The sequence below is a fragment of the Lynx canadensis genome, chromosome E2, assembly GCF_007474595.2.
Source record: "Lynx canadensis isolate LIC74 chromosome E2, mLynCan4.pri.v2, whole genome shotgun sequence".
Taxonomy (NCBI): domain Eukaryota; kingdom Metazoa; phylum Chordata; class Mammalia; order Carnivora; family Felidae; genus Lynx; species Lynx canadensis.
The window spans coordinates 42,709,849-42,722,368 of NC_044317.1; the positions used below are offsets into that span (position 1 = coordinate 42,709,849).

The window sequence follows — 12,520 nt, forward strand, 5'->3', positions numbered from 1 at the left end:
GGTTTGTGGGTCCAAACCCAGCGTCAGGCTCTATGCTGCCAACTCAGAGCCTGGAGCCTGCTTTGGATTCTGTGTCTCCCTCTCTCTCTGCCTCTCCCCCACTCGCTCTCTCTCTCTCTCTCAAAAATAAATAAAGACTAAAAAAATTAAAAATAAATACACATTAAAAAATATATAAATTCACATATTTAAGAAGTTCAGCAAATCACAAGTAGAAAACCAAAATAAACAAAAACCCTACACCTATCCTAGTCAAACTGGTAAAACCAATAATAAAAGGAAAAATCTTGAAAGCAGCCACAGAAAAAGTGGAACAACAATTCAAATTACTGTTTCCTTCTCATCAGAAACTACAGAGTCAGAAGACAGGGAGACAGTGCCTTTAAAGGGCTAAAAGAAGAAAAAAAAAAAAAAGGCTGCCAAGCCACAATTCAACATCCAGAGAGAATATCTCTAAAGTATGAAGTTGAAATAAATTAGAGATTTTTAAAATTGGAGGGGTGACTGGATGGCTCAGTCAGTTCAGCATCCAACTTTGGCTCACGTCAAGATCTCGCGGTTCTTGAGATCGAGCCCCACAATGGTCTCTATGCTGACAGTTGGGAGCCTGGAGCCTGCCTCGGATTCTGTGTCTCCCTCTCTCCCTGCTCCTCCCCCACTAGCGCTCTCTCTCTCTCTCTCTCTCTCTCTCTCTCAAAAGTAAATAAACATTAAAAAAAATTTTTTTAATTGGAAGAGATTACTATCTATAATTTAATGCAATATATCTGGACATTACATAAAATAGATAATTTCACAGGGAAACTTAACTTACCCAGAAAGAAAAAGAAAATTCATACAGTTCTAAACTGATTAAGAAAATCTAATCAGTCATTAAAAGTAAACTCACAAGGGAAAAAGGAAAAAATGTCCAAAACAGGTTTGAAGGTAAATTCATCCAATCAAGGAACTGATTATTCTAATTTTATAAAGCTTGCTTTTTGTTGAAAAAATAAAATAAAATAAAATAAAATAAAATAAAATAAAATAAAGTAAAATAAAATAAAATAAACAGCAGTAAAAAGAGTAAGAGGACACATCACTTAACCCATTTTATGAAACTAACATAATTTTGATACCAACCCAAGAGAAAGCAGTAAGAAAAATCATGGGCCAATCTCACAAAATACTAGCAAGCCAAATCCAAAATATATTTCTTAAAATAAAAATTAACTAGAGTCATGTAACTCACCACATAACAAACTGAAGGATGAAAAGCACGATTCTTCCAAAGATTGTGCAAGCTCACAGGCACACGTACACTGCACACACACAAGCGTCTGGTAAAATTCAAAATCCTTTTACAACAAAAACTCTTTAGCAAGCCGGGAATAGAATATAAATCTACCAATATCTTATGCAAATGTAATACTACAACTGAAATATTAGAACTCCCTTAATAATCAGCAACGAAGATACATGCATCCTCATTTCTGTTCAACATTGTACTAGAGATATTAGCAGAGTAAAACGTGTCAGATAAATAAGAGGAATAAAGAATGGAAGAGAATAGTCAAAATTATCATTAATCATGTGATAAAATTGTCTAGATAGTAAACCCAAGAAAATCTACTAATGAATTATAATAAGAATTCAGCAAAGTTGTGCTATATATGTAATAAGTATACAAAAAGTAATTTCATCCCTATGCGCCTATGATAATCAGACATTTTCTCTTAAAAAGATCACTTTATAATTATAATAAAAAATACAAATAAATACATCTAACAAAATATATGCATGCCTTCTAATGGAGAAAGGTATAAGATGTCATTGAAAGACATTAAAGAAAACTGGAAAATATACACCATGTTCATGGAAAGGAATACTTAATACCATAACCAAAATAAGACTATTCTTCAATCTAACATATAAATGCAATGCAACCGTAAATCAAAATCCCAAAAGGGATTTTCATGGAACTTAATAAGCTGATCCTAAAATTTAAATGGAACAGCAAAGGCCAAGAATAGCCAAGAAATTATTGAAGAAGAACAAGAACATCCAGATATCAAAGACTTATAGTCAAACTATAATAATTAAGACATTGTATTATTGACTCAGTAGACCAGTGGAACACACAAAAAGAACATACATAAACGCATATGAAGAATGCAAGACTTGGGGCACCTGGGTGGCTCAGTCAGTTGAGCGTCTGACTTCGGCTCAGGTCATGATCTCATGGTCCGTGAGTTCGAGCCCCGCGTCGGGCTCTGTGCTGACTGCTCAGAGCCTGGATCCTGTTTCGGATTCTGTGTCTCCCTCTCTCTCTGACCCTCCCCCATTCATGCTCTGTCTCTCTCTGTCTCAAAACTAAATAAACATTAAAGAAATTTTTTAAAAAATGCAAGACTTAAACATATGTGTTGATTTCACAAATGACAGAGGGGGCGTTAAAAAACATCAGTGGAGAACAGAAGCTCTTTTATTTTTCAACTTCAAATCATATTTTACTATTGGAAAATACATTTTTGGGATTGTTGTCAAATAACATTTTTTTTTAACTCAAAACATGTTCTAGCACATTCAGTAGCAAAGATCTACCAGTGTTTCACACATGAAGAAAACCTACATCCCTCATCCTCAGGGAAATACAAACCAAAACCACAATGAGATACCACCTCACACCTGTCAGAATGGCTAACATTAACAACTCAGGCAACAACAGATGTTGGCGAGGATGCGGAGAAAGGGGAAGCCTCTTACACTGTTGGTGGGAATACAAATTGGTGCAGCCACTCTGAAAAGCAGTATGGAGGTTCCTCAAAAGGTTAAAAATAGGGGCATCTGGGTGTCTCAGTCAGTTAAGCATCCAACTCTTGATTTTGGCTCAGGTCATGATCTCACAGTTCATGAGATCAAGCCCCACGTGGGGCCCCATGCTGACAGTGAGGAGCCTGCTTGGGATTTTCTCTCTCTGCCCCTCTCCTGCTCATGCTCTCCCTCTCATGCTCTCTCTCTCAAAATAAATAAATAAACCTTTTTTAAGTTAAAAATAGAATTACCCTATGACCCAGCAATTGCACTACTAGCCAAATGATACAAAAATACTGATCTGATGGGGCACATGCACACCAATGTTTATAGCAGCACTATCAACAATACTTAGGAAAGAGCCCAGATGTGTAGTGACTGATGAATGGATAAAGAAGATGCTGTGTATATATATACAATAGAATATTACTCATTCTTCAAAAAGAGTGATATCTTGCCATTTGTGACAACTTCAGTGGAGCTAGAGTATATTATGCTAAGTGAAATAAGTCAGTCAGAGAAAGACAAATACCATATGATTTCACTCATGGAATTTAAGAAACAAAACAGATGAACATAGGGGAAAGAAGAAAAAAATAGAGGAGGCAAACCATAACAGACTATTAACTATAGGGAACAAACTGAGGGTTGCTAGAGGGGGGAAGTGGGTGGGGGATGGGCTAAATGGGTGATGGGTATTAAGGAGGGCACTTGTGATGAGCACTGGGTGTTATATGTAAGTGATGAATCACTAAATTCTACTCCTGAAACCAATATTACACTATGTTAACTAACTAGAACTTAAATAAAAATTTGAAACACACAAAAAACATAACCTACATTGCGGTTCTAGTTGTACTGATTAAAATCTATATGCCTGGGGGCGTCTGGGTGGCGCAGTCGGTTAAGCGTCCGACTTCAGCCAGGTCACGATCTCGCGGTCCGTGAGTTCGAGCCCCGCGTCGGGCTCTGGGCTGATGGCTCAGAGCCTGGAGCCTGTTTCCGATTCTGTGTCTCCCTCTCTCTCTGCCCCTCCCCCGTTCATGCTCTGTCTCTCTCTGTCCCAAAAATAAATAAACGTTGAAAAAAAAAAATTAAAAAAAAAAAAATCTATATGCCTGTAAAGGCAGTTGGTTGTGCTTAATGGAGCTCTTGAGAATCAAGTACAGAGTAACATATAAAAGATGGGTTTGAAAACTTTGAAGAATTTTAAGACAGACTTAACTTTTCATGAGTTTTCCAAAGCCAGTCACGATATTCATTTAACTTATGGTCTTCAGCATGCACCTGCTTCCATTCATTGATGCAAAAAATTCAGTAAGAGTCGTTGCCCTATTTGTCCATCCCATGAAACTCAATCAGCCACCTCCACTGTTTTGCCAGATATTCATCTGAGAACTTGATAATGGCTTTGGCTCAAAGATTGTAGAGAAAAAGAGGTTTAAGAAGTTCTGACACTTCATGGGACACCTGGGTGGCTCAGTGAGTTGAACATCTGACTTCTGCCTAGGTCATGATCTCGCCGTTCCTGGGTTTGAGCCCCGCATCAAGCTCTGGGCTGCCACTCAGAGCCTGGAGCCTGTTCTAGATTCAGTGTCTCCCTCTCTCTCTCCTTCCCCCATTCATGCTCTGTCTCTCTGTGTCTCTCAAAAATAAATAAACATTAAAATTTTTTGGAAAAAAAATAAAAGTTCTGACACATCTCTTCAGTCTGCAGTTCGTGCTACCTCAGCTGAAGGATACTTCTCCAGAAACTCCGAAAGCTCAGGTGTTGCCACTTTGCCTGAGGTCTGATTGAGAGATATAGTAGCAATGAGGAGCTTCTGTCGATCATGGAAAAGTATTTTTGGACAAGATTAAAAGGTGACCGAGGAGGTGTCCACTTCCTAAAGGTTTTACGTCTTGGGGGGCTAAGAGCTTCTTTGTAGTATTTGTTGGAAAAATATATGTTTGTTTTCCTTTTTCCTTTTTTTTTAACTTTATTTTATTTTTGAGAGAGAGAGAGAGAGAGAGAGCATGAGCGTGCACAAGTAGGGGAGGGGCAGCGAGGGAGAGAGAATCCCAAGCAGGCTCCAGGCTTGAGCCCAATGCAGGGCTTGAGCTCACAAACCGCGAGACCTTGACCTGAGCTGAAACCAAGAGTCGGATGCTTAACAGACTGAGCCGCCCAGGCGCCCCCTCCTTTTTTCTATTTGTGTCTGTGGAATGGTATCTTCTTGACATATTTTCACATAAATAGTCTTTCTCGGTTTCATGAGCAGTTGTCCATTTCAGAGCCACATTTTTAAATGTCAGTATGCAAATGTTCCTTCCTTTCCCTGACTTCTACTTTTGTTTTTATTTCCTTGGCTTCTAAAAAGATTTCTTCCCACTTCTCGTTGTGTTCTGCTTCTTCAGCTGAACATAATTTGTTTATGATGCCAGAAGTTATTTGTTCAAAACAAAATTTGATCTGGAACTCAATGATTTTTCTTCTACAAGTCTCTTTTCTTCATTGGTTACACTGAGGTTCTTGTTGTTCACTCCAGATTCAGAAACGGAGGAAGTTTTATCAAGCGACAATGGTTCACTTTTAGCAGCTGCCTTATTATACTCAGATTCTCTTTTCCTATTACTGTGAGCAGAATCTGGAAAACCCTTCCAACATCCTGTTTTAGTTTCTTTAATTTGAATTCCTTTCAAAATAGTCATCTTTCCTTTGGACTTTCTAACCTTTCTGGAGTCAACATCATTGACACCCTCATCTTCTTTAAAGTTAGATAGTCCTGGGGCACCTGGGTGGCTCAGTCAGTTAAGCGTCTGACTTCAGTTCAGGTCATGATCTCACAGTTCATGAGTTTGAGCCCTACATTGGGCTCTGTGCTGACAGCTCAGAGCCTGGAGCCTGCTTCGGATTCTGTGTCTCCCTCTCTCTGTCTCTGTCCCTCCCTCACTCACACTCTATCTGTTCTCTCTCAAGAATAAATGAAACATTTAAAAATAAATAAGTAATAAAGTCAGATAGTCCTGGGGCACCTGGGTGGCACAGTCAGTTAAGTGTCTGACTTCAGCTCAGGTCATGATCTCACGGTTTGTGAGTTCAAGCCCTGTGTCGGGCTCTGTGCTGACAGCTCAGAGCCTGGAGCCTGGTTTGGATTCTGTGTGTGTGTCTCTCTCTGCCCCTTCCCTGCTCATTCTCTGTCTCTCTCTGTCTCTCAAAAATGAATAAACGTTAAAAAACTGTTTTTAATAAAAAAAAATTTAAAAAATAACGTTAGATAGTCCTGTGCTAGTTTGCCCTTCCAAACTATAACTTGGCAGGGGAAAGACATCTTTTTTTCCACCAGCCCCATGTCCTGATGTTCTGGTTTGAAGTGATACTTTCATTTTGCATTTGGGATGTCAGAAGTGCTATGCTGTAGTCTTTATATCTGGACTTGATGCTCCTTTTAGAAAGTACAGTAAAATCAAACTCTTCCAGCATAAGAGAAGTCTCTCCATTTATGTGAAGATAATTAGCAAGTGAACTTTCAGATCTCAACGTCAGTCCTTGTGGGCTGATAAAATATCCATCGAATCTTCCTGCTGTCTTCCCTGACCACCTTTGCTTCACAACTCTTTCCCATCCGCCTGGGACAGACTTACAGCATTCCATCACTCCATACAGTACCAGCAATCTGAGCAGGAGCAAGGGATTTTTACAGCAGGGGATTCCACCCACCGCTGCTTTTTATCCCCCCTTGTTTCTCACTTCTCCCACTCTTTCTGATGCCAGAGCCACATGTTCCTCCCAGAGGTCATAGGGCCAGTCTTGGGCTAAGCGCCTACTGGAGGTGCTTAGCCCCACAGTCCCCCAGGCTCCAACCCTCCATCCCAGCCATGCCCTTCAAGTGGGCTCCAGTGGCAGCAACAGGTCGAGAGAGGATGTGATGCCCTAGGAGTGGAGAACAAGATGTGAAAACTTCAGTTCAGAGCGCTAGGCTGAAACCAAAAGCCGAAGACAGTGCAAGTCTACTAGACTCTACAGCTGCTTTCTGGCCACCCCCTTGGCTGTAGCCACCATCTCCATGGCTCAGCCAATCAAGTCCCACAGAAGCTCTTTAATAAAGGGTGTTGGGATCACTCATCACCTTCGTGGAAAATAATGACAGGTGTATCCCTACCTCGTATCACACACAAAAAAAAATGATTTTGCAGGTGAATTAAAGTTCTGAATGTGAAAAGCAAGACTTTAAATTTTCAGAAGGAAATATAGGAAAATAGATTCATGATCTCAAGGTAATTTTCTTTAACAAGAGGGGGGAACCAAAAACCGTAAAGAAAATACTGTTGCATGTGATTACATTACAGAAGCACCATCAACAAAGTGAAAAGACAAGGCTACGAAGGAGGGCTTTCTGCAATACATACAACTAATAGAGGATAGTTAATAGCCTAGCTATATAAATAACTCCTACAAACCAGGGGGACCTGGCTGGCTCAGTGGGTAAAGCACACGACTCTTGGTCTCCAGCTTTTGAGTTTGCCCATCGTGGTGTAGACATGACTTAAAATAAAATATTTTTAAACACTAAAAAAAACCAATTGCAATGAGCTAAGAATAATAGTGTGCACACTCAGTAATTAACTAATAATGTTGGAAGCATGGAGGGATGACAACAGAGCATGCTTATAGCAGCAGAGATAAAAAGGAGGGGTCAATTCTCATTCTCCAATGAAAAAGATAGTGGCTGGAACTGAAAACTCAAGAAGTAGCAATACAAGTATGCTATTTAGAAATATCAGCTAGAAGACTTGTGTTTTCCCGTGGGGAGAGGAAGTGGCAAAATGAACAAAGGGAGAGGGGACAGATGATGCTGGTTTCTACAATGAACCTTGCAGGATTATCAACTTTGAATAAAAATTATAAACAAATGAAACCAGGAAATAAAGGAACCCAGTAAAAAAAGATACCTCAAGGGGCAGGAAAAAAAACTTTTAAATTGTAATTAATGTTTTTGGAGAGAAAAGATATTTCATCCAGGAAATAAGATTAGGAATTCTGGAAAATGGACACTCAAAAAAAAAAATTCAACAATTCAAAGATTCCGTAGAAGAGATTTTTAAAAAGTCAGGAAATTTTCCAGAAGAGAGAGAGAGAGAGAGAGAGAAATGACACATCTGAAACTGATCTCTTGATCTTAGTCTCAGAATTGCTTATCACATCATCTTCCTCATATCTATACATGGCAGGTTTTCTTCCAGTTGCTTGACTTATTTCTTTGTCTAACACCCTACCTCCAATCCATCAGAAAAAAAAACTGTTGGTGTCACTTCAAAATGTACCAAGTTCCTTCATCGTCTTGTTGGTTTAGTACAACAGTGTCCAGGCCAGCCTCTTTGCTTTAGGCTTTGCACTCCTGCTAGCCATTTGCAATACAGCACTCAGAATTATTATTTTAAAATAGAAGTCAAATCAGGTCACTCCTGTGTTCAGAACCCATCAGGGATTTCCGATCTTAGAGTCAAGTCTTTACAGTGGCCTACAGAATCTGGCTCCCTCCTATCTTTCTGTACTCTCATATGTTACTCTATTTCTTAAATCAGAACAGACACTGGGCTTAATGAATGAACAGGTCCATACTGTGCACCACCATAGGGGCTGAAAGATCACTAACCAAATTGTTAAAGGGCTTGTTTCATCACTGCTCATCCCTAGGAGTCCCAGCATGGTGTGCAAAGGTTAAAATTCATGTTTTTGTTTCCCTTCAATCATAATTTCTAGGCAACATCTTGTTGGAACCCTAGGGTCCCACAAACCCCGAGTTGAGAAACTGGATTCAGTCCTTCTGTTTTGCCCTCTCTGGATTAACCCAAGTCTCAATTATTTTTCTCCTATATTATCCTTATAAACATTCTTACAGTGATCTTTTCATTAGTAATCGCTGTATGTATGCTTACTTAAAAATAGTTGTTGGATGGGGCACCTGGGTGGCTCAGTCGGTTAAGCGTCCCACTCTTGATTTCAGCTCAGGTCATTATTTCGTGGTTCGTGGGTTTGAGCCCCACATCAGGCTCTGAGCTGATGGTATGGAGGCTGCTTGGTGTTCCCTCTCTCTCCCTCTCTCTCTCTGTTCCTCTCTCACTTGTGCTTGCTTGCTCTCTCTCTCTGAAAATAAATAAACTTTAAAAAAAAATAGTTGTTGTAGACTTCTTTAAATTAGTGCCTTTATCACTTTCTAAATAATACAAGAAACTCAGCTCCATTTTTAATACGCTCTTGCCTTTTTTTCCTATATATTGTTGTCATACGTTCTACTTCTGTGTATATTACATGGGGCACCTGGGTGGCTCAGTCAGTTCGGTGTCTGACTTTGGCTCAGGTCATGATCTCACAGTTTGTGGGTTCAAGCCCTGCATCTGACTCTGTGCTGATGGTTCAGAGCCTGGAGCCTGCTTCAGATTCTGTGTCTCCCTCTCTCTCTGCCCCTCCCCTGCTCACACTCTGTCTGTCTCTCTCTCTCAAAAGTAAATACACATTTAAAAAAAATTTTTAATACTTTTGTATATATTACAAATTTTATAAAATACTATCATTATTGCTTTCTAAATAAGAAATGCTCCTTTGTATTGATCACGTATTTTTTGTTTCTGGTGATCTTCCTTTCTGCATTGCATGCTTCTGTCCAAGGCCATTTTCCTTTAGCCTAAGGAACTCCCTTAATTTCACTTCAAAAATGTCTTTGAAGGATATTTTTACTGGATGTGTGAATATAGGTTGTTGGTTTTTTCCAGCACTTTAAAGATGTTATCCATCGTCTTGGTGTTTCTCAGTTTCTGTTGAAAAACCAGAAGTCTTCCCAGGGACCTCTGCTTAACGGCTCATTGGCCTGACCTGTGTCAAATGGTCACCCATGGCTTGAAAGCTGGGAATTCTAACATTTCCATATTTCCAGCCTCTACTGCAGAGCAAGGTCAGGGAGAAGGGAGTTGGACTCAGTGTTGTGTGAAATGGAAATATATGAGTGTTGTACTGGTAGTATCAGAAGAGATGTATTCAAAGGCACTGTCTGGGGATAATCTATAATATAAAGTGGCTGTTTAGATGTGGAGGGAGAAGGAAAGGATAACCCTAAGGTGTGTAGACTAACTGAAAGAGTAATGATAAAATTCACCGAAATATGAATATCCAGGATACATTGTTTGGGGGGAAAGATGAGTTTAGTTAAAACCTAATGAGTTTGAGAGACTGACAGGCATAAAATTCCTACTGATTTTTCATGTTGATATTGTACCCAGCCATCTCGCTAGTTCTGACGACTATATTTTTCAGTTGTCATGGATTTTTTTTAGGAAAAACAATCATAGTATCTACAAACAATGATAGTTTTTGTTTTCATTCCAATATTTTTATACTAAAAAAAATGTTACAGCATTGCCTCTTCTACTTCACAGTATTGACAAGCAGTCATTCTGATGCTTAATCTTTTTGTGTGTTATTTTTTCCTCTCTATAACCTATTATGATTTTCTCTTTATCCCCAGAAGTCTAACCTTTCATGACTTGGTGTGAGTCTTTTTTTTTTAATTATCCATCGAGATGAGTACTGAGATGGGTCATTTTAATTTAGAGATTTCGGTTTCCTGAATTAACTAATTATATCCTTCCTCAGCTCTTTCTGATTTCACTTTCTGGAACTCCTCTCATTTGAATGTTAAACCTCATGAACTGATTTTCGCCCTGATTCTCTATGTTTCCTTCTCTCTCTCTCTCTCTCTCTCTCTCTCTCTCTCTCTCTCTCTCTCTCTCTCCTCTCTCCACCCTTGTTAAGGGTTCCCTTGTTAATGGCAATGTAGGAAGACCTTGAACTCACCTCCTCCACAGACACACCAAATCTATACCTATTTATAGAGAAATTCCTCCTGAAAAAGAACTGAGAGCAGATGGAAAGTGATGTCCAAATGGAGACTGCAGGAGGCAGTTGGATAGGTTTAGGGAAGGTTTAGGGAGAGATCTAGGCTAAAGAAACAAATTTGGAGATCAAAGTATGGATGCTATTTAAAGTCTATAACATGGGGCGCCTAGGTGGCTCAGTCAAACATCTGACTTTGGCTCAGGTCATGATCTCGCAGTTAGTGGGTTCGAGCCCTGCGTTGGGCTCTGTGCTGACAGCTCAGAGCCTGGAGCCTGTTTCAGATTCTGTGTCTCTCTCTCTTTCTCTGCCCCTCCACCCCCCTCAAAAATAAATATTAAAAATTTTTTAAAGTCTATAACAGAAAGCAGGTCATCTAGTAAAGAGATTTCTCTGCATATAAAAGGGTGATGGGTGAGCCAAGATATGGCAGCCGGGGGCTACAAGAGCCTCCCGACTGGTCATCTCAAACCAAGAGCCTTAATGACCCCAGTGTGACTAAATGAGTGGTTATTTTCTTGTGGGGGCTCTGGTGTGAGAAAGCTTCAGAAGTGTTAGTGTAAGGAGTGGGAATACAGAGAAGAGGCTCAAAGACTGAGTCCTAGAGTACTCAAAATTTAGACGTTGGGGAGATGAGGAAAAGCCAGCAAAGGAAATTGCAGAAGAGTGAACGGTGATGAAGAAAGTGAGCCAAGACTGTGTGTTCTCTGAAGCCAAGGGTTTACAAACAGTTTGAAGAAGGAAGGAGTGACTGCTTCAGATGCTGCAGGCTGGTCAAGAAAGGTCTGAGAAATGACCACTGGATTTAACAACACAGGGTCTTTGGTGACCTTCAGTGGAAGGGAACGAGGGCCCGAAAGCCTGTGTGCATTCAAGAAAGAATATGACAACTCTTTCACGGAGTTTTGCTATAAAGGGAAAAGAGAAATAAGTCATCACTAGGGAAGGATATAGGGTAAGGAAGCTTTTTTTTTAATCTTACAATAGTGATATTATAGCAAATGTATATGTTGATGGGAACGATCCGGTAGATGGGGGAAAATGTGAAGATACAGAACAGGGAAAAAACTGCTGGAGCCAGATGCTTGAGAAGGCAAAGGATGGTGGTAGTCAAAGTCACAGGAGGGAAGGCAAAGCTCACAACAGAGGGACATGGCTGCTGTGTAAACATGTGAGGGGAGGTCCCAGGTTCTCACTGATTGTTGGAAGTGAGAATGGGAAAGAAGGGATATGAGGTTTCAGGAAAAGAGTTGGTAAAGGGTCATCCAGGTGAAATCCATTGCCTTCTTCCCTCAGCTTTGAATCCAGAGAAACTGAGCTATTTTAAGGACCTGCTTCTGTCAATACACTATCTAATGTAAAAAGGTCTTATGTATTTATACCTAATCTTTAGCATGAGCTAACAGAAGTGATGAACATTCCTTACAGAAAGCAATTACACTGTACTCCCCACTGTCTCTGCTCTCAACTGCATAGTTTAAGAGCTACTTATACAAAAATTATCCTTGTACACATCAAACCCATTACTTTAAGAAGCTAGACTCTGTTAAGGAGATGAGCCTAATAATCCAAATGAATAATCTGTATGAATGAAACCATGTCCCAACTTCTCCATAAAAAATGTTAAGAGCAGAACTATGATTTGATTCCAAATGTTTCAAATATTACACCTTAAAATGCATCCTGTTCACATAAACAACTATATAGCACCATGGAAGTTCAGGAGCAGATACCTGAGCCAAAGTCAGACACTTAACCGACTGAGCCACCCAGGCACCGCTAGATCGTGTTTTTTTTTTTACGTTTGTTTATTTATTTTGAGAGAGAGAGAGGAAGAGAGAGCAGGGGAGGTGCAGA

At 39.8% G+C, this 12,520-nt stretch overlaps 1 pseudogene; it reads right to left on the minus strand.

The window, feature by feature from the left end:
• Window positions 1-4,004: 4,004 nt before the first annotated feature.
• Window positions 4,005-12,520, minus strand: part of LOC115502120 — a 32,664-nt pseudogene continuing 24,148 nt past the window's right edge.